A 27,234-nucleotide genomic window follows, 5' to 3' on the forward strand; every position below is an offset into this window, starting at 1 on the left:
GGTCTCCATTTCTTTCAGAATTCTCAGTTTGACACAACATGCCTACCACTTTGAAGATGCAACATATTTTTTTGTGTGAAACAAACAAGAAATAAGACAAAAAAACAGAAAACTTGAGCGTGCATAACTATTCACCCCCCCAAAGTCAATACGTTGTAGAGCCACCTTTTGCAGCAATTACAGCTGCAAGTCTCTTGGGGTATGTCTCTATAAGCATGGCACATCTAGCCACTGGGATTTTTGCCCATTCTTCAAGGCAAAACTGCTCCAGCTCCTTCAAATTGGATGGGTTTTGCTGGTGTACAGCAATCTATAAGTCATACCACATATTCTTAATTGGATTGAGGTCTGGGCTTTCACTAGGCCATTCCAAGACATTTAAATGTTTCCCCTTAAACCACTTGAGTGCTGCTTTAGCAGTATGCTTACAGTGAGGGGAAAAAGTATTTGATCCATTGCTGATTTTGTACGTTTGCCCACTGACAAAGACATGATCAGTCTATAATTTTAATGGTAGGTTTATTTGAACAGTGAGAGAAAGAATAACAACAACAAAAATCCAGAAAAACGCATTTCAAAAATGTTATAAATTGATTTGCATTTTAATGAGGGAAATAAGTATTTGACCCTTCTGCAAAACATGACTTAGTACTTGGTGGCAAAACCCTTGTTTGCAATCACAGAGGTCAGACGTTTCTTGTAGTTGGCCACCTGGTTTGCACACATCTCAGGAGGGATTTTGTCCCACTCCTCTTTGCAGATCTTCTCCAAGTCATTAAGGTTTCGAGGCTGACGTTTGGCAACTCGAACCTTCAGCTCCTTTTCTATGGGATTAAGATCTGGAGACTGGCTAGGCTACTCCAGGACATTAATGTGCCTCTTCTTGAGCCACTCCTTTGTTGCCTTGGCCATGTGTTTTGGGTCATTGTCATGCTGGAATACCCATCCATGACCCATTTTCAATGCCCTGGCTGAGGGAAGGAGGTACTCACCCAAGATTTGACAGTACATGGCCCCGTCCATCGTCCCTTTGATGCGGTGAAGTTGTCCTGTCCCCTTAGCAGAAAAACACCCCCAAAGCATAATGTTTCCACCTCCATGTTTGACGGTGGGGATGGTGTTCTTGGGGTCATAGGCAGCATTCCTCCTCCTCCAAACACGGCGAGTTGAGTTGATGCCAAAGAGCTCGATTTTGGTCTCATCTGACCACAACACTTTCACCTAGTTCTCCTCTGACTCATTCAGATGTTCACTGGCAAACTTCAGACAGCCCTGTATATGTGCTTTCTTGAGCAGGTGGACCTTGCGGGCGCTGCAGAATTTCAGTCCTTCACGGCGTAGTTTGTTACCAATTGTTTTCTTGGTGACTATGGTCCCAGCTGCCTTGAGAACATTGACAAGATCCTCCCGTGTAGTTCTGGGCTGATTCCTCACCGTTCTCATGATCATTGCAACTCCACGAGGTGAGATCTTACATGGAGCCCCAGGCCGAGGGAGATTGACAGGTCTTTTGTGTTTCTTCCATTTGCGAATAATCACACCAACTGTTGTCACCTTCTCACCAAGCTGCTTGGCGATGGACTTGTAGCCCATTCCAGCCTTGTGTAGGCCTACAAGCTTGTCCCTGACATCCTTGGAGAGCTCTTTGGTCTTGGCCATGGTGGAGAGTTTGGAATCTGATTGATTGAATGCTTCTGTGGACAGGTGTCTTTTATACAGGTAACAAGCTGAGATTAGGAGTGTGCTCCTAATCTCAGCTCGTTACCAGTATAAAAGACACCTGGGAGCCAGAAATCTTTCTGATTGAGAGGGGGTCAAATACTTATGTTGTTATTCTGTCTCTCACTGTTCAAATGAACCTACCATTAAAATTATAGACTGATAATTTATTTGTCAGTGGGCAAACGTACAAAATCAGCAGGGGATCAAATACTTTTTTCCCTCACTGTAGGGTCATTGTCCTGCTGGAAGGTGAACTTCCATCGCAGTCTCAAATCTCTGGAAGACTGAAACAGGTTTCCCTCAAGAATTTCCCTGTATTTAGCGCCATCCATCATTCCTTCAATTCTGACCAGTTTCCCAGTCCCTGCCGATGAAAAACACGGATGGTGTTCTCGGGGTGATGAGAGGTGTTGGGTTTGCGCCAGACATAGCGTTTTCCTTGATGGCCAAAAAGCTCAATTTGAGTCTCATCTAACCTTCTTCCATATGTTTGGGGAGTCTCCCACATGCCTTTTGGCGAACACCAAACGTTTTTGCTTATTTTCTTCTTAAAGCAATGGCTTTTTTCTAGCCACTCTTCCGTAAAGCCCAGCTCTGTGGAGTGTACGGCTTAAAGTGGTCCTATGGATAGATACTCCAATCTCCGCTGTGGAGCTTTGCAGCTCCTTCAGGGTTATCTTTGGTCTCTTTGTTGCTTCTCTGATTAATGCCCTCCTTGCCTGGTCCGTGAGTTTTGGTGGGCGGCCCTCTCTTGGCAGGTTTGTTGTGGTGCCATATTCTTTCCATTTTTTAATAATGGATTTAATGGTGCTCCGTGGGATGTTCAAAGTTTCGGATATTTTTTTATAACCCAACCCTGATCTGTATTTCTCCACAACTGTTCCTGACCTGTTTTGAGAGCTCTTTGGTCTTCATGGTGCCGCTTGCTTGGTGGTGCCCCTTGCTTAGTGGTGTTGCAGACTCTGGGGCCATTCAGAACAGTTGTATATATACTGAGATCATGTGACAGATCATGTGACACAGATTTCACACAGGTGGACTTTATTTAACTAATTATGTGAATTCTGAAGGTAGTTGGTTGCACCAGATCTTATTTAGGGGCTTCATAGCATATGCACACACCACTTGTCTGTTATTTATTTTGTATAATTTTTTTCAACAAGTTATTTTTTTCATTTCACTTCACCAATTTGGACTATTTTGTGTATGTTCATTACATAAAATCCATTTAAATTACAGGTTTTAATGCAACAAAATAGGAAAAATGCCAAGGGGGATGAATAATGTCGAGTGGCATAGACTAAAAACAGTAGAATTTAATAGAATATAATACAGTATATACATTACCAGTCAAAAGTTTGGACACACCTACTCATTCAAGGGTTTTTCTTTATTTTTACTATTTGCTACATTGTGGAATAATAGTGAAGACATCAAAACTATAAAATAACACACATGGAATCAGTGACAAAGTCCAGGGCCAGATGCGACCATGGTTGCCGGGGAATAGGTAGTGGGTGAAGAAGTCCAGAGCTGGGCCGATTTACACTTTTATTCTGCGTAAAAACTGGACAGGCAGCAACAAACCTCCGGGTATCTTCTCCCATGGCAGGCCACCAAAATCGTCTGCGTAGTAACGCCATCGTCCGAGCCACGCCAGGGTGACAAGCCATCTTGCTGGCGTGGGACCATTGGAGAACAGCAGAACGGACAGACTCTGGCACAAACAACCAACCGGGTGGACCGTTACCGTTACCGGGACCGGGCTGCGTCCGAAGGGCCGCCATAACCTCCTCCTCAAACCTCCACGTAACTGCTCCCACAACGAAGTTCCGGGGAAGAATCGTCTCAGTCTTGGCTCCACTCTCCTCCGTCTTGGAGAACATCCGGGACAAGGCGTCCACCTTGCCGTTCTTAGACCCAGGTCGGAACGTCAGGGAAAAATTAAAGCGTCCAAAAAACAAAGCCCACCTGGCCTGACGGGAGTTGAGACGTCTAGCCGATTGCACGTAAGCAAGATTCTTGTGGTCAGTCCAGACAACAAACTGTTGCTCCGCCCCCTCCAACCAGTGGCGCCACTCCTCCAAGGCAAGTTTCACCGTGAGAAGCTCCCGGTTACCCACATCGTAGTTCCTCTCCGCAGACGAAAGACGACGAGAGTAGAAGGCGCAGGGATGGAGTTTACTGTCAGTGGAGCTTCGCTGGGACAGGATGGCGCCAACCCCCACATCAGACGCGTCCACTTCAACGACAAACTGACGGGCAGTGTCAGGTTGAGAGAGAATCGGGGCGTTGGTGAATTGACTCTTCAAATCCAGAAATGCTCGGTCTGCCTCAGGATTCCAACAAAAGGTTCTGGTAGTAGAAGTCAGGGCAGTTAATGGAGCGGCCACACGACTGTATTACGGATAAATCTACGATAGAAATTCACAAACCCCAGAAACCTCTGGAGCTGCAATCTCGTACCGGGCTGGGCCCAATCCAGAACTGCCCTAACCTTCTCTTGGTCCATCTTAATCTCTCCCCTGGAGATGATGTACCCGAGGAAGGATGTAGCGTGGGCGTGAAATTCACACTTCTCGGCCTTCACAAACAGTCGGTTCTCCAACAATCGCTGCAGAACCTGCTTGACATGCTGGACATGGCTGGAAAGCTCCTTAGAGAAGATAAGAATGTCATCTAGGTACACCAATACAATAAGACCAATTATATCTCTCAGGACGTCATTCACCATACTCTGGAACACGGCTGGAGCATTGGTCAGTCCAAACGGCATCACCTGATACTCTAAATGACCCATCGGTGTTTTGAAACCAGTCAACCACTCGTCCCCCTCTCTGATCCGGACAAGATGATACGGATTGCGTAGATCCAGCTTAGTGAATACAGTAGCACACTGTAAGGAGTCGAAAGCAGAGCTCATCAAGGGCAGGGGATACTTGTTCTTGACCGTAATATCATTCAAACCCCGATACTCAATACAAGGTCGAAGAGAGCATCCTTGTTACTCACAAAAAATTATCCTGCTCCCAGGGGTGATGACGAGGGACGAATGAGACCAGCAGCTAGAGACTCCTTTATGTAGGTCTCCAAAGCTTCACGTTCAGGTCGAGAGACACTGTATAACCGTCCCTTGGGATAGGCAGCTCCAGGGAACAGGTTAATGGCTGTCACGCTAATGATTGGACCAAGGCGCAGCGTGATATGCGTACATCTTTTTAATAGTGTACTAGCAACACAATACAAAAATAAAAAACAACAAAACGAAACGTGAAGTCCTCGGTCATGAACACAAACCACCACGGAACAAGATCCCACAAAACACAAGTGCACAACAGGCTGCCTAAGTATGGTTCCCAATCAGAGAAAACAAGCAACAGCTGATTCTCGTTGCCTCTGATTGAGAACCACCCCGGCCAACCTAGAAAACACATGAACTAAAAACTGAACATAGAACACAAAACATAGACCCTACACACCCTGGCTCAACATATAAGAGTCCCCAGAGCCAGGGCGTGACAGTACCCCCCCCAAAGGCGCGGACTGCGACCGCGCCAACATAAACCCAACAGGGGAGGGGCCGGGTGGGCATTCCGCCTCGGAGGCGGATCCGGATCCGGGCGTGACCACCACCCTCTAACAACCCCCCCATAGCGCCCCTGGTCTGGTCAGGCCCCGCTGGCTGGAGCTGGACTGGACATCGGTGGAGCGGATTGCTTAGGCTCCGGTGTGGAGCAGCTGACCGGTACCTGACCAGGCACCGGTGAAACAGGCACGAGGTTGTGCCGGACTGACGACGCGCACCACAGGCTTGATGCGGGAGCAGGGACGGGCCGGACCGGGCTGGCGACGCGCACCACAGGCTTGGTGCGGGGAGCAGGAATGGGCAGGACCGGGCTGACGGCGCACCACTGGCTTGGTGCGGGAGCAGGAACAGGCCGGGCTGGGCTGACGACGCGCACCATTGGCTTGGTGCGGGGAGCAGGAATGGGCCGGACCGGGATGACGAAGTGCACCACTGGCTTGGTGCGGGGAGCAGGAACAGGCCGGGCCGGGCTGACGACGCGCACCCTTGGCTTGGTGCGGGGAGCAGGAACGGGCCGGACCGGGCTGACGAAGCGCACCACTGGCTTGGTGCGGGGAGCAGGAACAGGCCGGGCCCGGCTGACGACGCGCACCATAGGCTTGGTGCGGGGAGCAGGAACAGGCCGGGCCGGACTGGCGACGCGCATCACAGGCTTGGTGCGAGGGACAGGAACAGGCCGGACCGTACTGGGAACACACACCACTGGCCTTGTGCGGGGATCAGGAACGGGCTGGACCGGACTGGTAACACACCTCAGTAACTCTCGCCGTGCCTCTACACTCTCCCTCCCTCTAACGACCATTGGCCCCCGTAACCTGGTGGCCTTCTCTCCTCGTCCACAAACTCGCCCTGTAACTGCCTCCAGCAGCCCCGTCGTCCATGCCATGTGCCCCCCAAAAATTTTTTTATTGGGGTTGCCTCTCGCCTGTCCGACGACGACACTGTTGGCGCCGTACCTCCTCTCTCGCCAGGGCTTTAACTTTAGCCCATGGCCCTTTGCCCGCGAACATATCCTCCCAGGACCACCATTGGCCCACCTGGGCCATCGCCAACCTCTCCAGCTCCTTACCCGGCGTTTGCTCCTGGAAACGCTGCTTGGTCCTGTTTTGGTGGGATCTTCTGTCACGCTCGTCATAATGATTGGACCAAGACGCAGCGTGATATGCGTACATCTTTTTAATAGTGTACTAGCAACACGATACAAAATTACAAATCAACAAAACGAAACGTGAAGTCCTCGGTCATGAACACAAAACAACACGGAACAAGATCCCACAAAACACAAGTGCACAACAGGCTGCCTAAGTATGGTTCCCAATCAGAGACAACAAGCAACAGCTGATTCTCGTTGCCTCTGATTGAGAACCACCCCGGCCAACCTAGAAAACACATGAACTAGAAACTGAACATAGAACACAAAACATAGACCCTACACACCCTGGCTCAACATATAAGAGTCCCCAGAGCCAGGGCGTGACAATGGCACAATCATATGGAAGTGACAGAGCCTTCTGCTTACTGAACACTTCACCCAAATTGTGATATGTTTCAGGAACCAGGGAGAAATCTGGGGGGGGGATAGAATCAATGACCTGACTGGGAACAGAATGGGAACAGGCAGTCTTAAGGCAGTTAGCATGACATTCAATGCTCCAACTAGTTACCTTGCCAGTCACCCAATCGAACGTGGGATTGTGTTCTCTCAGCCATGGGTATCCAAGAACCAGAGGAACATGGGGAGAAGGCAGAATGAAGAAGGAGATAACCTCTGAATGATTCCCTGACAACAGCATCTTAACAGGTTCAGTCCTCATAGTGATACGTGCCAGACTACTGCCGTTCAGAGTGGTAGCTTCAATGGCTTCCGGTAATCGCTCCTTGGAAAGCCCCAGCTGTTCCACCAAGTTGGCATCAATAAAGCTGCCATCGGCACCTGAATCGATAAAAGCGTTAATCGCTAAACTCTGATTCTTGTTCATGAGGGTTGCAGGAAAATGGGGTCTGACAGGCCTATTGAGAGGTTGAAACTGGCTCGCTAAAAGTCCTCCCAAACTTAGCGAGCCGGGCAGTTTAATAGGCGCTGGGGACAAGCGGAGATGTAATGTCCCGAGCTACCACAGTAGAGGCAGCTGTTGGTCTCACGTCTACGTTGGCGCTCCTCCTTGGTTAACCCGTGCTGCCCCACTTGCATGGTTTCAGGATCTGGAGGCAGGACCTCTCTACTAATCCCGTGTGGTGAATAATGATCAACTCGTTCTGGTCCACTTCCTGACCTGAATGGTAACCGAGTAGCTGATTGATTGGACGGGCCCCATTGCTTCTCCCTCCTTCTCTCTCGGACTCTGTTATCCACCCGAATAGATAATGCTACCAAACTGTCCAGGTCACTAGGCTCCGGATAGGAGATCAGCTCATCCTTGAGTTGCTCCGACAACCCCTGATAAAAAACCGCTTGTAGTGACTCCTCATTCCACCCACTCTCCACAGCCAAGGTCCTGAATTCGATAACAAAGTCTGCCACACTGCGAGCTCCTTGGCGAAGAGAGAACAAATGCTTAGCTGCGTCCTTACCTCGGACTGGATGGTCAAAAAGCTTCCTCATCTCTGCCGTGAACTCCTGGTATGACACCATGCAGGTGTCCTGTCATTCCCATACGGCTGAAGCCCACTCCAGAGCTCTTCCACGCAGCAGTTCAATAACAAAAGCTATCCTAGCCTTGTCTGTGTAATAAGAGTGGGGCTGCAGATCAAACACTAATCCACACTGCATAAGAAATGAACGGCATCTTCCCAAATCCCCTTCGTACTTATCTGGGGTCGGAACCTTGAGTTCACGGAAGGAAACAGCTCCAGAAGCGGCAGGTGAGAGGGGTGAAGCAGGTGGTGGATGATCCACCAGCAAACTGAGCTGAGCCTGGATACTCGTCAGACTAGCAGAAAAGTTCCGAACCGAAAACGCTATCTCCTGTAGCGCCGTGCTGTGTTGTCCCAACATCTTCTCCTGATGGGTAATGGCATGGCGAACGGAGTCCAGGTCCGCTGGGTTCATCCTTGGCCGGATCGTTCTGTCACGATTCTCTAAAGCAGAACCCAGAAGCAGACCAGGACAAGGTGAGTAGAACGAAGGTGAGTATTTATTTACAGACTCAAATGTGGAAGCAGAATAATCCAGGAGACGGAGCGGGCAGCGGAGGTGAGTTGGTGGGAGTGAATAGGCAGATCCATTGGTGTCACAGAAGCCACCGACGACCAGGCAGGGGTGGGGTGAATGTTCCGGGAGAATGACTGTAGACAGAGTAAACGGAGGTGAGTACACGGCAAGCAAAAAGTACAGAACAACAAAACTAACTCTAGTAAACTTGAGGCTGATACGCTGACACAACATACTGGTAACCAGACAGGGTGCGTTCAGGAACCTCAGGAAACAGACTCCAAGACAGAAAACAGGCAACTCAGGCAAAAACAGACTCAGGAAGCGGGATTCATGACAGCCAATCTCTTCATCTTGCTCCGGGAAGAGCGGGGGCTGATAACCCAGGGAACACTCAAATGGCGAAACACCCGTGGCAGAGCAGGGAAGGGTGTTGCGGGCGTACTCGACCCACACTAGTTGCTGGTTCCAGGTGGTGGGGTTGGCGGAGACCAGGCAGTGTAGAGTCGTCTCCAGCTCTTGGTTGGCTCGCTCCGACTGGCCGTTGGACTGAGGGTGGAAACCGGAGGACAGGCTGGCTGACGACCCAATGAGTGTGCAGAACGCCTTCCAAATCCGGGACGAGAACTGAGGACCCCGGTCGGAGACCATGTCCCCTGGGAGTCCATGGATCCGGAAGACATGCTGCACCATGGGCTGGGCCGTCTCTTTGGCGGAGGGTAGCTTGGGGAGAGGAATTAAATGGGAGGCTTTGGAAAACTGGTCACAACTGTCAGGATGGCGGTGTTGCCTTCAGACGGGGGAAGACCCGTGACAAAATCCAGGGAAATGTGAGACCAGGGGCGGTGAGGAACAGGCAGAGGTAGGAGGAGACCAATCGGAGCCTGCCGAGGAGTCTTGTTCTGCGCACAGATCATGCAGGCGGCGACGAACGCGGAGACGTCAGGAACCATTGTAGGCCACCAAAAGCGTTGTTGCACAAAGGGAAAGGTAGCCCTGGTGGCAGGCAAGCCTGGAGGGGTGGACCCAATCCAGGACCGAGGAGCGGACAGCGTCAGGAACAATCATCCGGTTATCTGGGTCCCCCCCAGGGTTCGGCTGGGAACGCTGAGCCTCCCGGACCTGCTTCCCTATTCCCCAACTGAGTGCCATCGCCAAGCACGAGGTGGGAAGGATGGTCTCGGATTCCGGGGGTGTAGCCACGGGGCTATAGAGGTGTGACAGAGCATCTGGCTTGACATTCTTGGATCCCGGTCGGTATGAGAGGAAGAAGTTGAACCCGGGTGAAAAGCAGGGCCCACTTGGCTTGTCTGGAATTGATATGCTTGGCGGTGCGGAGATATTCCAAGTTCTTGTGGTCTGTCCACACAATGAATGGATGTCCTGCCCCCTCCAGCCAGTACCTCCATTCCTCCAACGCCATCTTCACCGCGAGAAGCTCAGTATTCCCCAGCATCGGCCTCCACCACGAACTGGCGGGACGGGTCAGGATGAACCAAGATGGGAGCAGTGGTGAAACGGTGTTTGAGGTCCCGGAACGCCCGGTCAGCAGCTGGGGACCATGTGAACGGAACCTTGGGAGAGGTGAGTGCAGACAGGGGGGAAGCCAGGGTGCTGTATCCCCGGATAAAGCGGCGATAAAAGTAGGCAATTCCAGGAAACGTTGCAGCTGCACTGTGGACGTAGGCTGGGGCCAATCCACAACTGCTCTCACCTTCCCGGGATCTATCTGTACACTCCCTGCAGCGATGATGTAACTCAGGAAGGGGATGGTGGAGCGATGGAATTCGTATTTCTCAGTTTTCACAAAAAGCTGGTTCTCCAGGAGATGTTGGAGGACCTGTTGGACGTGGAGCACGTGTTCTTGGACGGAGCGGGAGAAGACGAGGATGTTGTTGAGGTAGACGAAGATGAACCGTTTCAACATGTCACAGAGAATATCATTAACCAGGGCCTGAAACACAGCTGGAGCATTGTTAAGGCCAAATGGCATGTCCAGTTACTCATAGTCACCGCTGGCCATGTTGAAGGCAGTCTTCCACTCGTCCCCCTTCCGTATCCGCACCAGGTGGTAAGCGTTCCGTAGGTCCAGCTTGGAGAACACGTTGGCCCCCTGGAGCGGCTCGAAGGCTGAGGAGATGAGTGGTAGCGGGAAGCGGTTCTTCACCGTGATGTCGTTGAGGTCCCGGTAGTCGATGCACGGGCGCAGGGTTTTGTCCTTCTTCTCCACAAAGAAGAACCCTGCGCCGGCGGGGGAGGCAGAAGGACGGATGAACTCGGCAGCTAGGGAGTCCTCAATGTAGGTCTCCATAGCCTTGGTCTCCGGACCCGACAGTGAGTACAGTCGTCCCCGGGGGCAGAGTGGTGCCTGTGGGAAAGGTTGATTCCTCAGTCGTAGTGTCGGTGCGGCGGAAGCGAAGTGGTCCAGGCCTTACTGAAAACCTCCCGGAGGTCCTGGTACTCCGCGGGAATGGCGGAGAGGTTCGAGGCAACTTCCGAGCCACCAGGAAGACGTCCCGGGGCAGGCTGCGCTGACTTCAGGCAATGAGCATGGCAGAACGGGCTCCAGCCCATGATGGCACCAGTAGACCAGTCAATAAAAGGGTTGTGTCGCTGGAGCCAAGAGAAACCCAATACCACAGGAACCTAAGGAGACTTAATTATCAGGAATTGGATCGTCTCGCTGTGGTTCCCTAATACTCGTAGGTTGATGGGGGTGGTATTGTGCATGACCCGGCCAATAGAGTGCCCATCCAGCGCTCTAACGTCCATGGGAATGGAGAGGGGCTGATTGGGAATGCCCAGCTCGGACGCCAGGGTAGCGTCCATAAAGTTCTCATCGGCCCCAGAGTCGATGAGTACCCGGAAAGATTTCGACTGGTTCCCCCACAGCAAGATGGCATGAAAGGGGGTGCGAGTAAGGGGAGAGGAAAAATTATCCGTATGACCCACCAGAGTACTCGCTCCTACCGGTGAGGCTGGTCTTTTAGTGGACAGGTGGACACAAAATGACCAGTAGTCCTGCAATACAGGCAAATCTTCATGTGAAGCCTGTATTGCCGTTCGGCTGGAGACAGCCTAGCTCTGCCTAGTTGCATAGGCTCGGGAAGAGGTGAATCGGCAGACTTCGGAGACACTCTGGGGAGCTCGGGTAGCCTCGGGTTCTCTCGGCAACGGAGCCGCCGGGGACTTCCGGGATGCCTCGGAGGCGAGGTGCAATCCTTGAGCGGGCGGGTGGAATCGGATTTACTCTCCTTCCTTCGTTCCCGTAGTCGCCCATCGATCCGAATGGTCAAGGCAATGAGCGAGTCGAGATCCGTCGGTAGTTCCTGGGCTGCAAGCTCGTCATTTACTTACTCTGATACTCCGTGCAGGAACGTGTCGAACAGCACTTCCAGGCGCACTCAGCTGCACACTCAGTATGCTCACTCTGTCTTTCTCTCTCTGCCTCTATGTCTCGTACTGCCAAGATCTGTGGTCACAACTTCGATCTATCACATTGTCATCTCTCTTGTTTAAAGATGCAGTATGCAGAAATCGCTCCACCACTTCCTGGTTGCAAAGATTCTAATAGTAAAATTTCAGTTTATGAGACAAAACAAGCAGTCATTGTGTAGAGAATCATTGTACCATATAAACCGCTGTGAAATACCATTTCCATAACCAAAAAGATTGTATATTCAGCTGTTTGAAGCTTGTGTACAAAACCGAAAGTAAAAGATGCAAAAATGAAACTTCAGAATGGGAAGCATAGAAATAGCACACATGGAACAGATCTACCGTTTCTTAGACTTGCTTTCAACTGGATGAAAGATCAATAACTCACATTTCTGTGAATTTGGTCAGGTTGCTCAAAAAGTTACATATTATAGATTTAATTAATTTCAAAAATACACTATACTGCATATAAAAAGTAAGTGGACACCCCTTCAAATGAGTGTATTCAGCTATTTCAGCCACACCCGTTGCTGACAGGTGTATAAAAGTGAGTACACCGCCATGCAATCTCCATAGACAAACGTTGTCAGTAGAATGGCCATACTGAAGAGCTCAGTGACTTTCAACGTAGCACTACCAGCTTTCCAACAATTCAGTTTGTCAAATTTCCACCATGCTAGAGCTGCCCGGTCAACTGTAAGTGCTGTTATTGTGAAGTGGAAACGTCTAGGAGCAACAACGGCTCAGCCACTAAATGGTACGCCACACAAGCACACAGAACGGGAGTGCTGAAGCACTTAAAAATGGTCTATCCTCGGTTGCAACACTCACTACCGAGTTCCAAACTTTCTTCTGGAAGCAACGTCAGCACAAGAACTGTTAATTGGAAGCTTAATGAAATGGGTTTCCATGACTGAGCAGCTGCACATACAAAAGCCTAAGATCACCATGCGCAATGGCAAGCAACGGCTGGTGTGGTGTAAAGCCATTAAACTCTGGAGCGTTCTCTGGAGTGATGAATCACGCATCACCATCTGGCAGTCCGACGGACAAATCTAGGTTTGGCGAATGCCAGGAGAACGCCACCAGCCCCAATGCATAGTGCCAACTGTAAAGTTTGGTGGAGGAGGAATAATGGTCTGGGGCTGTTGTTCATGGTTCGGACTAGGCCCCTTAGTTCCAGTGAAGGGAAATCTTAACGCTAAAGCATACAATGACATTCTAAAATGAGTCGCCGAAATTGTCGCAACCCCTATACTAGCCTGTTCAACTTCTCTTTCATATTGTCTGAGATCACCAGAGATTGGAAAGCTGCCTCTAGATCCAAACTGTTACAGACCTATATCCATCCTGCCCTGCCTTTCGAAAGTATTTGAAAGCCAAGTTAACAAACAGATCACCGACCTTTTGAATCCCACCATACCTTCTCCGCTATGCAATCTGGTTTCCGAGCTGGTCATGGGTTTATCTCAGCCACGCTCAAGGTCCTAAACGATATAATAACCGTGATCGATAAAAGACTGTACTGTGCAGCCGTCTTCATCGACCTGGCCAAGGCTTTTGACTTTGTCAATCACCGCATTCTTATTGGCAGACTAAATTGCCTTGCTTTTTCAAATGACTATCTGAGAAGTAGTAGAACCAAGCGAGGCAGTGTTCAATGTGTCAAATCGGAGGGCCTGTTGTCTGGACCTATGGCAGTCTCTATGGGGGTGCCACAGGGTTCAATTCTCAGGCCGACTCTATTCTCTGTGTATATCAATGATGTTGCTCTTGCTGCTGGTGACTCTCAGATCCACCTCTACGCAGACGACACCATTTTGTATACATCTGGCCCTTCATTGGACACTGTGTTAACAAACCTCCAAATGCGCTTCAATGCCGTACAACACTCCTTCCGTGGCCTCAAACTGCTCTTAAATGCTAGTTAAACTAAATGCATGCTCTTCAATCAGACGCTGCTTCCACCCGCCCGCCCGACTAGAATCACTACTCTCGGCGGGTCTGACTTAGAATATGTGGACAACTACAAATACCTAGGTGTCTGGTTAGACCGTAAACTCTCCTTCCAGACTCACGTTAAGCATGTCCAATCCAAAGTTAAATCTAGAATCGGCTTCCTATTTAGCAACAAAGCTTCCTTCACTCATGCTGCTAAACATGCCCTCGTAAAACTGACTATCCTACCGATCCTTGACTTCGGCGATGTCATATACAAAATAGCTTCCAACACTCTACTCAGCAAATTGGATGTAGCCTATCACAGTGCCATCCGTTTTGTCACCAAAGCCCCATATACTACCCACCATTGTGACCTGTACGCTCTCGTTGGCTGGCCCTCACTACATATTCGTCACCAAACCCACTGGCTCCAGGTTACCTATCAATCACTTCTAGGCAAATCCCTGCCTTATCTTAGATCATTGGTCACCATAGCAAAACCCACCCGTAGTATGCGTTCCAGCAGGTATATCTCACTGGTCATCCCCAAAGCCAACACCTCCTTTGGCCACCATTCCTTCCAGTTCTCTGCTGCAAATGACTGGAATGAACTGCAAAAACCTCTGAAGCTGGAGACACTTATCTCCCTCACTAACTTGAAGCATCAGTTGTCAGAGCAGCTTACCGATCACTGCACCTGTACACAGCCCATCTGTAATTAACCCACCCAACTACCTCATCCCCATATTGTTATTTACATTGTTATTTATTTTGCTCATTTGCACCCCAGTATCTCTATTTGCACATCATCTTCTGCACATCTATCACTCCAGTGTTATTACTAAATTGTAATTATTTTGCACTATGGCCTATTTATTGCCTTACCTCCATAACTTACTACATTTGCATACACTGTATATAGATTTTCTATTGTGTTATTGACTGTACATTTTGTTTATTCCATATGTAACTCTGTGTTGTTGTTGTTTTTATCGCACTGCTTTACTTTATCTTGGCCATGTCGCAGTTGTAAATGAGAACTTGTTCTCAACTGGCTTACCTGGTTAAATAAAGATGAAATAAAAAAATAAAAAACAAATCTAGATGATGCTGTGTTTCCAACTTTGTGACAACAGTTTGGGGAAGGCCCTTTCCTGTTTCAACATGACAATGCCCCCTTGCACAAAGCGACGTCCATACATAAATGGTTTGTTGAGATTGGTGTGGAAGAACTTGACTGGCCTGCACAGAGCCCTAATCTCAACCCCATCGAACACTTTTGGGATGAATTGGAACGCAGACTGCGAGCCAGGCCTACTCGCCCAACATCAGTGCCTTACCTCACTAACTAATGCTCTTGTGGCTGAATGGAAGCAAGTCCCGCAGCAATGTTCCAACATCTAGTGTAAAGTTTTCCCAGAAGAGTGGAGGCTGTTATAGCAGCAAAGGAGGGACCAACTCCATATTAATGCCCATGATTTTGAATGAGATGTTCGATGAGCAGGTGCCAAATTGATGTGCAATATGTTACAATGACTGTGAAGCCTCTTTTTGACTCGTCATGTCATCACTGCTTTTCTCTCTCTCTCAATCCATAGGACTCATATCAAAGCCTTAGTCATAAAGAATCCCCAAAGACGTCAAAGTGTTAATATAGTTGAAATAAAGTAAACTTTGCTATCCCTTTTAAAGGGATAGTGCAAGATGTTGGCAATTAAGGCCTTTTTTTACTTACCCAGATGCAGATGAACTCATGGACACCATTTGTATATCTCTGTGTGCAGTTTAAAGGAAGCTGAAGGTAGTTTTGCGACCCATTGCTAACTAGTGTTAGCTCAATGACTGGAGGAAGTCTACAGGTACAGCTAGCATGCAGAGGCTGTTTTCAAGTAGAATGATACTAATGAGATGTCTAAACCTAATTGCCATGAAGATGCAGTCATTACAATGGGCCATCTTTATGTAGGCGTACGTATTAGTTATAGCACAGGCCAGCAAAACGATTAACCTGTGGCTTTTAAAATCTCCATATTTCAGAGGAGAGGTGTGTGAGATAAAAAGACAAGTGGCTGAGTGCTTGAGGTAGAGTGCAGCAGAAATTCCCAATCAACTACAAAAGTAATAAATGTTCCATCATGCTCTACTATTGAATGGTATATTAACTTCTATACAATTGGTCTTACAAATTCATAATAGTTATTATTAATAGATATTATTGAGATGGTGAGATGGTGAGTGGTTAGTATGTTGGATATTTCCCAGTTCTGTGCACTGCACCAAATACCCTAGTTTCAGACCTCTGACGACTCTTGCTACTTCCTTAGTTCTCACAAACTCATCTGCTATGATGATCAGTGATCAATCAATCAATCACATTTATTTATAAAGCCCTTTTTACATCAGTAGATGTCACAAAGTGCTATACAGAAATTCAGCCTAAAACCCCAAACAGCAAGCAATGCAGATATAGAAGCATGGTGGCTAGGAAAAACTCCCTAGAAAGGCAGGAACCTAGGAAGAAACCTAGAGAGGAACCAGGCTCTGAGGGGTGGTCAGTCCTCTTCTGACTGTGCCAGGTGGAGATTATAAGAGTACATGGCCATTTAAGGCCAGATTGTTCTTCAAGATGATCAGATGTTCATAGATGACCAGTAGGGTCAACTAAGCAGGATATAACCCCACCTACTCTGCCAAAGCACAGCCACCACACCACGGGCCCCTTGTAGCTCAGTTGGTAGAGCATGGCCATTGCAACGCCAGGGTTGTGGGTTCGATTCCCACGGGGGGCCAGTATGAAAATGTATGCACTCACTAACTGTAAGTCGCCCTGGATAAGAGCATCTGCGAAATGACTCAAATGTAAAATATCAACAGACCAAAAACGTACTACACTGAGACAACGCTGAGTATTGCCCACGAAGATCTTCTCCACCGCACGAGCCCGATGGGGCGCACAACTGGACAGGAAGATCACGTCTGTGACTCAAAGATCACGTCTGTGACTTCGCACCCTTGGCCAGACTACACTCAATCATAGGACCTACTGAAGAGATGGGTCTTCAGTAAAGACTTAAAGGTCGAGACCGAGTCTGCATCTCTCACATGGATAGGCAGACCATTCCATACAAATGGAGCTCTATAGGAGAAAGCCCTGCCTCCATCTGTTTGCTTAGAAATTCTAGGGACAATAGGGAGGCCTGCATCTTGTGACCGTAGCTTACGGAGACAAAAGTAGGAGCAAGCCCATGTAATGCTTTGTAGGTTAGCAGTAAAACCTTGAAATCAGCCCTAGCCTTAACAAGAAGCCAGTTCTCACAAAGAGGCTAGCACTGGAGTAATGTGATACAATTTTAGCAGTCGTGTTTAGCACTAACTGAAGCTTATTTAGTGCTTTATCCGGTTAGCCAGAGAGTAAAGCATTGCAGTAATCTAATCTAGAAGTGACAAAAGCATGGATTACCTTTTCTGCATCATCTTTGGACAAAACGTTTCTGATTTTTGCAGTGTTGCAAAGATGGAAAAAAGCTGTCCTTGAAATATTCTTGATATGTTTGTCAAAAGAGAGATCAGGGTCCAGAGTAACGAGGTCCTTCACAGTTTTATTTGAGACGACTGTACAGCCATCAAGATTAATTGTCAGATCCAACAGCAGATCTCTTTGTTTCTTGGGACCTAGAACTAGCATCTCTGTTTTGTCCAAGTTTTAAAGAAAAAAATGCGCCGCCATCCACTTCCTTATGTCTGAAACACAGGCTTCCAGGGTAGGCAATTTTGGGGTTTCACCATGTTTCATCGAAATGTACAGCTGTGTGTCGTCTCAAATCAGATAAGATTTAAACCAGGCAAGAACTTGTCCGTGTAGACCAATTAGGGTTTCTAATCTCGCCAAAAGAATATGGTGATCGATGGTGTCAAAAGCAGCACTAAGGTCTATGAGCATGAGGACAGATGCAGAACCTTGGTCTGACCCCATTAAAAGGTCATGTACCACCTTCACGAGTGCAGTCTCAGTGCTATGATGGGGTCTAAAACCAGACTGAAGCATTTTGTGCACATTATTTGTCTTCGGGAAGGCAGTGAGTTGCTGCATAACAGCTTTTTCAAAAAAATTTTAGAGGAATGGGAGATTCGATATAAGTCGATCGTTTTTTACATTTTCTGGTTCAAGGTTTGGCTTTTTCAAGAGAGGCTTTATTACTGCAACTTTTAGTGAGTTTGGTACACATCCGGTGGATAGGGAGCCATTTATTATGTTCAACATAGGAGGGCCAAGAACAGGAAGTACAGTGAGGGAAAAAAGTATTTGATCCCCTGCTGATTTTGTACGTTTGCCCACTGACAAAGACATGATCAGTCTATAATTTTAATGGTAGGTTTATTTGAACAGTGAGAGACAGAATAACAACAAATAAATCCAGAAAAACATGTCAAAAATGTTATAAATTGATTTGCATTTTAATGAAGGAAATATGTATTTGACATCTCTGCAAAACATTACTTAGTACTTGGTGGCAAAACCCTTGTTGGCAATTACAGAGGTCAGATGTTTCTTGTAGTTGGCCACCAGGTTTGCACACATCTCAGGAGGGACTTTGTCCCACTCCTCTTTGCAGATCTTCTCCAAGTCATTAAGGTTTCGAGGCTGACGTTTGGCAACTCGAACCTTCAGCTCCCTCCACAGATTTTCAATGGGATTAAGGTCTGGAGACTGGCTAGGCCACTCCAGGACCTTAATGTGCTTCTTCTTGAGCCACTCCTTTGTTGCCTTGGCCATGTGTTTTGGGTCATTGTCATGCTGGAATACCCATCCACGACCCATTTTCAATGCCCTGGCTGAGGGAAGGAGGTTCTCACCCAAGATTTGACGGTACATGGCCCCGTCCATCGTCCCTTTGATGCGGTGAAGTTGTCCTGTCCCCTTAGCAGAAAAACACCCCAAAAGCATAATGTTTCCACCTCCATGTTTGACGGTGGGGATGGTGTTCTTGGGGTCATAGGCAGCATTCCTCCTCCTCCGAACACGGCGAGTTGAGTTGATGCCAAAGAGCTCGATTTTGGTCTCATCTGACCACAACACTTTCACCCAGTTCTCCTCTGAATCATTCACATGTTCATTGGCAAACTTCAGACGGCCCTGTATATGTGCTTTCTTGAGCAGGGGGACCTTGCGGGCGCTGCAGGATTTCAGTCCTTCACAGCGTAGTGTGTTACCAATTGTTTTCTTGGTGACTATGGTCCCAGCTGCCTTGAGATCATTGACAAGATCCTCCCGTGTAGTTCTGGGTTGATTCCTCACCGTTCTCATGATCATTGCAACTCCATGAGGTGAGATCTTGGATGGAGCCCCAGGCCGAGGGAGATTGACAGGTCTTTTGTGTTTCTTCCATTTGCGAATAATCGCACCAACTGTTGTCACCTTCTCACCAAGCTGCTTGGCGATGGTCTTGTAGCCCATTCCAGCCTTGTGTAGGTCTACAATCTTGTCCCTGACATCCTTGGAGAGCTCTTTGGTCTTGGCCATGGTGGAGAGTTTGGAATCTGATTGATTGATTGCTTCTGTGGACAGGTGTCTTTTATACAGGTAACAAGCTGAGATTAGTAGCACTCCCTTTAAGAGTGTGCTCCTAATCTCAGCTCGTTACCTGTATAAAATACACCTGGGAGCCAGAAACCTTCTGATTGAGAGGGGGTCAAATACTTATTTCCCTCATTAAAATGCAAATCAATTTATAACATATTTGACATGCACTTTTCTGGATTTTGTTGTTGTTATTCTGTCTCTCACTGTTCAAATAAACCTACCATTAAAATTATAGACTGATCATTTCTTTGTGAGTGGACAAACGTACAAAGTCAGCAGGGGATCAAATACTTTTTTCCATCACTGTACCAACAGTTGAATTACAATCAAAAACCCAGATTTTAGTCTATGCCATTGACCCAATGCTATTGAAATGATAAAGGAATCCCGCAAATAGCAATTTGCAATTTACAATGGTTTGTAGTCTTAACATCTGTTTTTTTAATTGTCTTTCTGTTTCTCAATTCTCTTTTTAATTTGCCTCCCGTAGCTCCTTGCTGTGACTCTTGGTCAGAGTCATCACCCTGTCTTCCCCTGTTAATATCCACGTTATATTATATCTGCCTTAAGACTACAAACCATTGTAATTGGGGTAATCTGGATAGGAGAATTTGATATATGGACTGGCCATCCAGGTATAAACATATATGTAAAGAAGTAAAAACTAAAAAAGAAAACATTAGGGAATAAATGCAGAGACGAAGATTAGAAAGAGAACCACTGGAAATAGATCTGATGAGTTTAATCAAATGGATTATGTTTTCCCTTGTGACATAATGAAATTCCTTTACTATATCACCTTGATATATGATCTATTTATTGTTTCCCACCCCTCACATATGTCTACGTTTGGGTTTGCAAATTTAGTATATGAAAATTATTCCAATTATTACTTTATCAAATCTCTAGTAATCGATTACACACACATAAAACTCATCATATTTTCATATATTCACATAATCCATATAGAACGTTATAAAATCTTAGGTACTCATATCACCCAATCCATTCGAGTTTGTAACTATTCTCAATCGACACACATCAGCATCTTCAAACATACTCCCAGCGGAACCAAAAAAAACAACAACTTTAGTTTCCAGGACACTGACCTTCCTGTCATGGGATACTCAACGGTTCTCTAACCTTCCGGAAACCCCGGCAAAGTCAAGCCTCCCAGAAAATATAGACTTGTCACTACTCTCTAAACTACATCCCACTGTCAATACCACTCTGTGCTATACTATGATGGGCATTGATGTACGGAACCAAAAGATAACGTTATATCAAAGCTTATTATCCAAATCTCAATCATCTTATCATACCCATTTCTATCTTTTATTATCAGATTAATACATATTTCCTGTCACGATCGTCGTAAGAACCGGACCAAGGCGCAGCGTGATAGGTGTACATCTTTTAATGAGTACTTAGCACAAAAAACAAAACAACAAAACGAAACGTGAAGTCTAATGTTTACCAACACAAACCTATAGAGAACAAGATCCCACAAAAGACAAGTGCACAATAGGCTGCCTAAGTATGGTTCCTAATCAGAGACAACGAGCCACAGCTGTCTCTAATTGGGAACCACCCCGGCCAACATAGAAACACATGAACTAGAACCATAACATAGAAAACACAACACAGACACTACACACCCTGGCTCAACTTTTAAGAGTCCCCAGAGCCAGGGCGTGACAGTACCCCCCCCCCAAAGGCGCGGACTGCGACCGCGCCAACTAAACCCAACAGGGGAGGGGCCGGGTGGGCATTCCGCCTCGGAGGCGGACCCTCTAACTAACCCCCCGTAGCGCCCCTGGTCTGGTCCCGCTGGCTGGAGCTGGACTGGACATCGGTGGAGCGGATTGCTTAGGCTCCGGTGTGGAGCAGCTGACCGGTACCTGACCAGGCACCGGTGAAACAGGCACGGGCCGTGCCGGACTGACGACGCGCACCACAGGCTTGGTGCGCGGAGCAGGAATGGGCCGGACCGGGCTGACGACGCGCACCACTGGCTTGGTGCGGGGAGCAGGAACGGGCCGGACCGGGCTGACGACGCGCACCACTGGCTTGGTGCGGGGAGCAGGAACGGGCCGGACCGGGCTAACGACGCGCACCACTGGCTTGGTGCGGGGAGCAGGAACGGGCCGGGCCGGGCTGGCGACGCGCACCACAGGCTTGGTGCGAGGGGCAGGAACAGGCCGGGCCGGGCTGGCGACGCGCACCACAGGCTTGGTGCGAGGGGCAGGAACAGGCCGGGCCGGGCTGGCGACGCGCACCACAGGTTTGGTGCGAGGGGCAGGAACAGGCCGGGCCGGGCTGGCGACGCGCATCACAGGCTTGGTGCGAGGGGTAGGAACGGGTTGGGCCGTACTGGGAACACGCACCACTAACTTAGTGCGGGGAGCAGGAACGGGTTGGGCCGTACTGGGAACACTCACCACTAACTTAGTGCGGGGAGCAGGAATGGGCCTGACCGTACTGGGAACACACACCACTGGCCTGGTGCGGGAATCAGGAACGGGCCGGACCGGACTGGTGACACACACCACTTGCTTGGTGCGAGGAGCGGGACTGGGTTTCCTCATAAACCTCCGCTCCCTCTGCTGCCTACTCAGTTCCTCTCGCCGTGCCTCCACACTCTCCTTCTCCCTCCTGACCAATGGCCCCCGTAACCTGGTGGCCTCCTCTCCTAGTCCACAAACTCACCCTGTAGCTGCCTCCAGCAGCCCCGTCGTCCATGCCGTGTGCCCCCCCCAAAAAATGTATTGGGGTTGCCTCTCTCCTGTCCGACGATGACACTGTTGGCGCCGTACCTCCTCTCTCGCCAGGGCTTTAACTTTAGCCCATGGCCCTTTGCCCGCGAACATGTCCTCCCAGGACCACCATTGGCCCACCTGGGCCATCGCCAACCTCTCCAGCTCCTTTCCCGGCGTTTGCTCCTGAATACGCTGTTTGGTCCTGTATTGGTGGGATCTTCTGTCACGATCGTCGTAAGAACCGGACCAAGGCGCAGCGTGATAGGCGTACATCTTTTAATGAGTACTTAGCACAAAAAACAAAACAACAAAACGAAACGTGAAGTCTAAGGTTCACCAACACAAACCTAAACAGAACAAGATCCCACAAAAGACAAGTGCACAATAGGCTGCCTAAGTATGGTACCCAATCAGAGACAACGAGCCACAGCTGTCTCTAATTGGGAACCACCCCGGCCAACATAGAAACACATGAACTAGAACCATAACATAGAAAACACAACACAGACACTACACACCCTGGCTCAACTTTTAAGAGTCCCCAGAGCCAGGGCGTGACATTTCCATATTCACACAATACTATTTTCAAACACACTTAATCAATATTTTTATAACCTGCAGAAATATCTTATTCTATAAAAGGGGCCAAACTTGGAATGTCAATTCCATCACATTTTACTATAACTGATTTTAGGATTACATATTTTATTAGCCTGACTTCCATAATATTTTATTAATAACCAATCATATGTGTCACTATCATCGTCAAAGTTGTCCTCCGTGCTATAATCTGGAGGGTTAATAGAGTTTTCTAACTGTGGATAAATCCCTTTCATATTGTCATATCCTTTTATATACCCTGTGGGCTCATTCCTTACACCTGGTAAACTAGTTTGTGCCATAGCCAAATTACTTAATTTATACGCCTCTTTCATATCATCTAAATCCCATTTCGGGTTCCGTATGGCTGTATTGTCAATAATATATTTTCGCGCTACCTGTAATTTATTCCCTTTTAAAACTACCATCTTGAGGATACTCATTATCTGTCCATGCAAGGGGAGGGAATGGCCGGCAGGGATGTAGCTCAGTTGGTAGAGCATGGCGTTTGCAACGCCAGGGTTGTGGGTTTGAAAAAAATTATAATGTATGCACTCACTAACTGTAAGTCGCTCTGGATAAAAGCGTCTGCTAAATGACTAAAATGTAAATGTGTCACACTATGATGATTCAACACACCAAAGGACTCAAACCTGTAATAAAGGACTCTAACCTTTAACCAACACATTTAAGGACTCAAACCATACAACTTTATAATGATTTTTCACATTAAAGGACTCAAACCTCACAACTTTATCCTCTGTAGTTTTTACTCATTAATCTGAACGCACCCTGTTTTGAATCATAGCACCATGTCATTGTCTAATTTGTTATTTCTCCTCACATCCCATTAAATAACTCAATACAACTCATCTTCCCCCTCAAAAATATTGAATTTTAAACGTTCTTTACAACTCAGCTTTACCACAGATGAGCAGATTTTAACATAATTTAAAAAATGAAAGTCTGCTTACCTGTCAGTTCGGCTGTAAACTGTATCCTGTTCGTTTAGACGCCAATCTGTTATGATGAGTTCTCTGGTATCAAGGAATTCAGGATGCAAGAAAATAGTTAAACACTTGATACATGTATTTAATAAACACGGTACCGGATTAAACATAACAAGCTGCACGCGAGTTGCACCTTGCTATTTGAATGATAGGCATACAAAATCTCTCAGTTTATATACTGCTTTGCAAGCTAATTCTATCCAACATTTGCTAACCATTATTGGGTGTCACTCCCAACTACAATAGTATCACCCTAGATGGTATCATCTTGCACCCTAGTCAGGACATTCCATCACATACTCATTCTAAAATGAACATCAGTGGCCCCCCAGCCTTCTTGGCACACAGACCTTCTGGCACCCACCAGTGACATTAACATTCACACGCAACACCATGGGCCAGAAAAGGTTGAATACATTGGCCATGCTGTCAATCCAGCATGACTTCTGCCGCGTTCAAAACAACTGGAAAAAACGGAACTGGGAAATCTCAGACTTCAGTGAGTTCAAGACAACTGGGAAAAACTAGCTCTGACTGGGAAAATACATATTGAACGGTCATCCAACTCGGAATTCCAAGTCGGAAACTTGGGCCTCTTTCTAGAGCTCCGACCTGAAGATCACTGACGTCATGATTCAACCTTGTTTTTTTCAGAGTTCCCAGTTGTCTTGAAAGAACCAGAAATCCAGAGAATGACAAACTTTGATGACAAAGTTTCATGACAAAATATATTTTCCCACAAGAAGGACTGTTGCGCCACCTTCCTGTTCAATTAAGCACAGCACAATGGTGAGTCCAAAAATGTATTGTATGCTGCAGCATAAATTATGTAATATGCCAGGGAGATATGTATACTGTAGCTAAGAAAGTAATACTAAGTGTATGTTGTGTAGTAAGCTGTTAGTAGCCCATGTGCCTCACCCTAATAATTTGGTCCCTTTCCATAACTTAGCCTACTGTTCTGACTTGGTGGTGCACATGTAGCCTATAGCCTGTTTTAGATAAATGTCATCATCGAATATTGTAAGAGCTTTCATTGTATGCTTATATGCCCCCTTTATTTATCCTACGGTTCTGACTTGGTGTACAGGGAGAATACTGTAAGAACGGCCCATGTTCTGAATTCTCTCTCTGTACATTTCAAAAGCGTTATATTGACTACGTCCGTCTTAGCTCGCTCATTAATGTCTTAATCAAAATTACAGATTGCCTCTTATCCGCTCATCATTTCCTTATGACATAGTTTGTACATCTCAATTGTCAGTATAAACCACATTTGTTTAAGCAAGTCAGCCATATCAGCTATGTTTAAAAAAAAAAGGCTGAATGAACTGTTTTGCTGCCAGACAAGGCTCCACTGATAGCCAGGTGTAGCGGTGGTAAGGATTCACTCCATGGTGCTGAAAAGAAAGCTCTTCTCTTGGGACAGCTTTATGTAGGGCCCTAACAGTTTGTGGGCACCGTTTGTCACCGTTATAGTGCAATTCATGTTTTGTTTAGTATTGTGTTGTGGCTTTGCTGGCATGCATCTTAAAAAACGGTGGAAGCAAGAGAGTCGCCTGCGCAATGTGTATGATTATAGCCTGCATTCATCACTTGCTTCCCCGCAACTCACCAACTACTGTAGCCTGTGTGGCACATAACCGGTGAACAGAACGCTCGCTGCGCTGCGCCTCTAGTGCTGCTAATATTCCAAGTCAGGAGAAGGTGAGTCCAAGTCCGATTCACTAATGGTTGAGTCATGACAATTGGGACTTGAGTCTACAACACTGCAGTTGTTAATCGGATGAAGAACAGCCTTAGCTAAGCATCTGTGCATGTGCACAGGGGTTTCTCCCACCCAAATCAATTATTAACCCAGGAATGGGTTATGACTTAAAAAGGCCAACACGGTGTAACTGTCTAAGTTAAAATAGACTTATAAACCATTTACTAATCATTAGTAAAGTATGTTTGCAGTCCCTAATCTAAAGTGAGCGCTATTTATACTTTAGAAAAACGTTATAAATGTTTTGAGTGACCAGTGTAATTTCTCACAAAAGATGAGCATTACATTTACATCATTTAGCAGACGCTCTTATCCAGAGCAAATAGGGTTAAGTGCCTTGCTTAAGGGCACATCAAATGATTTTTCACCTAGTCGACTCGGGGATTAGAACCAGCGACCTTTCGGTTACTGGCATAACGCGCTTACCTACTAAGCTACCTGCCGCCCTAATGGCATGCCTTTAGTAGACATTCCAGCAGTACCTGATCCTCCTTACGGTCTTAAAATGACCTAGAAAATATCAATGGTAAAAGAATAAGCACACAACACAGGATGTTTAAGGAAATATAATGGACATTTTATATAAAATCACTAACATAAAAACATGTGGGAGTAATGATTAATAAGCGGTGTGAAAACGTTTACATTTTTCAAATTGTAAGCAATTACATTATAATGCACAAACCATAATTGATCTCTGCATAACAGTTAACTCTGGACTCCAACCAAGCATTTACCGTAAACCGATACTCAGGACTTACACTTACTTACTTTCTGTTATTCACTCATTCACATGATCAAAAGTCAAACTCCCTGAAACAGACTTGAGATACAGAACAGCCTTAGCTGTGGTCCTCTGTAGCTCAATTGGTAGAGCATGACGCTTGTAACGCCAGGGTAGTGGGTTCGATCCCCGGGACCACCCATGCGTAAAAATGTATGCACACATGACTGTAAGTCGCTTTGGATAAAGTGTCCGCTAAATGGCATATTATTATTATTATACATCTCTTTCAAGGGTAAGTCCTATCCCAGGGCAGTGAGCATTCAGTCTGAAGGGCATTCAGTCTGAAAGACATTGGTGAGGAGGAGATGTGTGTGGGTCTTTTGAGAGGAAGACCCATCTTTTTGATCTGCTCTCCCGTCCGCCTTCCGCATGCACCCCTGCGTTTCATTATAATGATAATAGGATTTTGGGGGTTGCGTTATTGATATTGTCTCTGCCTCAGCAGGGCCTTGTGTTAGGCCTCTTCGCAGAATTGGCTATATTGCAATACTTCTGTTTGCATGTAAGTCAACTGGTACATAGGCTCACAGAAAGGTGAAGATTCCATTATGTCACATTGGAGCCATTTTGTAAGGTTTTTATCCCTCTTTTCCTTTGAAGCGATGGTGGAAAAACCGTTTTACGCTCGGCAGACTGGCTGTGGTGTTATTCTGATTTGCTGATAGCTGTTAAAAATACATTTTGGCATGTTTTCTTTTGGCCAGGAGAGTAGAATTATTATTATTAATTTTTTTTTATGCAGGTCATTTTGCAGGGAATAAGAAATCCAATTGTTCAAACACGATTACCTATTTTCATCTAGGGCCATTCAATATTCTAATCGTTACTGAGGTTTTCAAAGAAATGATGGGTGGCCGTCTAAAATCTTTAAAAGTCATTTTATACCAAATA

The sequence above is a fragment of the Coregonus clupeaformis genome, chromosome 34, assembly GCF_020615455.1.
Source record: "Coregonus clupeaformis isolate EN_2021a chromosome 34, ASM2061545v1, whole genome shotgun sequence".
Taxonomy (NCBI): domain Eukaryota; kingdom Metazoa; phylum Chordata; class Actinopteri; order Salmoniformes; family Salmonidae; genus Coregonus; species Coregonus clupeaformis.